This window comes from Portunus trituberculatus, chromosome 5 (genome assembly GCF_017591435.1).
Source record: "Portunus trituberculatus isolate SZX2019 chromosome 5, ASM1759143v1, whole genome shotgun sequence".
Taxonomy (NCBI): domain Eukaryota; kingdom Metazoa; phylum Arthropoda; class Malacostraca; order Decapoda; family Portunidae; genus Portunus; species Portunus trituberculatus.
Window position 1 is genome coordinate 6,036,146 of NC_059259.1, and position 2,500 is coordinate 6,038,645.

Below are 2,500 nucleotides of genomic sequence, written 5' to 3' on the forward strand. Positions count from 1 at the left end.
CTCTCTCTCTCTCTCTCGAAATATTTTTTACAACGCCTGTTAAAAATCGTGCGTAGTGCTTTTCGTGTTGTCGTTGTTGTTGTTGTTGTTGTTGTTGTTGTTGTTGTTGTTGTTGTTGCTGTTGTTGTTGTTTTTGTTTAGAGTGAAAGGGTTAAACATTTATCATACATATATTTCTCAAACACTAAACATGCTAGACTTTTGACAGCTTTACCTTGTTTTACTTCCTTTCAATTGTGGCTTTCCAGATCAAACACAGTGTTTTTCGTGTTTTTTTTGCTTATCACAGTGAAAGAGTTACACATTTTTTTTTAGTTACATATTTGACAATCTTTTTTTTTTTTTCTTTTCCCTTCAATTGTGTCATTTAGTGTCATCCATTTCTAAACAAACTAGTTACATATTTGACAATCTCTCTTTTTTTTTTCTTTTCTTTCCCTTCGCTTGTCAAACTCATTGCCTTCTGCGTGTTGTCTTCTGCTTATCATACTGAAGGAGTTAAACATTTTCGATTGTGGCTTTCCATATCAGTCACAGTGCCTTTCGTGTTGTCCTTCTGCTTATCGTAGTGAAAGTGTTTATTTTTGTTATTATGATCCAGTTCTTAACGTTAAACTAGTTACACATTAGACAAACTATTATTTCTATTTCCTTTACCTTCGATTATGGTTTTCCAGATCAAACACTGTGCTTCTGCTTATCATAATGGAAGAATTCAACATTTTTTATCGTCATTTTACATTCATTTCTAAACGTTAAACTAGTTACACATTAGACAAACAAATTTTCTTTTCTTTCCTTTGAATCGTGACAATCGTGGCTTTCCATATCAAACACAGTGTCTTTCGTGTTAATGTTTTTTTTTTTTATTATGAGTAAAACATTTGATATACACCATTTTTTAAACACCACATTTGACAGCTTATCATTTTCTTCCATTTCCAAATACAGTGCCTTTCGTATTAATGTTTTTTTTTCGTTTATTATGAGTAAAACATTTATCATACAACACAAACTCATAAACATAAACACAACACTGGATAGACATTTGAGAATTTTGCTTTTCACTCATTTCTATTCCCTTTAATCAAACCCGACACTGGATAGACATTTGACAACTTAGCCTTTTCACTCATTTCTATTCCCTTTAATCAAACCCGACACTGGAAAACATTTGACAACTTAACCTTTTCACTCATTTCTATTCCCATTAATCAAACCCGACACTGTATAAACATTTGACCGCTTATCCTTTCTTTCATTTTCTTTCCTTTAGTCGTGGCTTTCCATATCAAACACAGTGTCTTTCCATGTTGTCTTCTGCTTATCATTTTGTTCCTCCCAGACAATGAACACTAAATGAATTCCCTCAGTGGTGACTTCCGCTCCTCTCACGCCGTTGCCTCACGTCACACGACACACGACACACAACACGACAGGTAATGATTAGTTGAAAGAATGACACGACACACAAAGGTTTTTTTTCTGTTTCCTTCCTTATTTTTTTTTTTTTTTTATTGTTTCCCCTTTGCATAATTTAGTGTTTTTTCCAGTTTGCTTCTCTTTGTTTCCTTCTTTTCTTTTCGTATTCTTTATTCGTTTATTTTCTATCTCTTTTTATTTATTTCTCTAAATGTTCTCCTTTTATTTCTTCTTTTTTTTTTTTTTTGTCTCTTTCTATTCCTCAAGTTTTTTTTTTCCTTTATTTTTGTTTCGTCATTGTTTTTTTTTTTTTTTAGGTTTCTTTATTAATTCTCTATTTTAGTCATTTATTATCGCCTTTTCACTCTCCACTTCCTATTTCCTTATTGATATTTACTTGCATGTTTAATTTCGTCTCCTTCCTTCCTTCCTTCCTTCCTTTCTTCACTTCCTTCAAGTTATTTTTCTCTTTCTTTCTCCTTTTTTGTCTTTTCTTTCTTCATTATTTGTCATGTTATTTCTCTTTTCCTTTTTTTCTTTGTCTTCTTCCTTCCTTCCTTCTTTTCTTCCTTCTTTCCTTCCTTAATGTCCTTCCTTTCTTAAAATCTATCATTTAGAGAGAGAGAGAGAGAGAGAGCTGACAGAATATGAGAAAAAGGCAAAATAAAAGAATAAGATTACGATGAGAAAAAGAAGCAATGGAAAATAGAACAAGAAAGAAGACAACAAAAGAGAGAAGATGATAAACTGATAAATAATTAGAGAAAGAAATAAAGAAAAAAATTTATGATGATCCTTAAAATGAAATAAGAATAAGAACAAGAAGAGAGAAAGAGAAGAATGAAAAAAAATATATATAAAAAGGAAAAAAGAGAAAAAATATCAAACAAAAACACAATAAACGCTAAAAGAGAAATGAAAATGAATCAAACAACACAAACACACAAGAAATCAAACACAACACATAAGTAGAAACACAAAATTAATTAAAAAAAAAAAACACACACACACAAACACCACAGCCTCACAAAACAACCACAAAGCAACTCAAACCATCAAGAAACTCAAATACTACCGA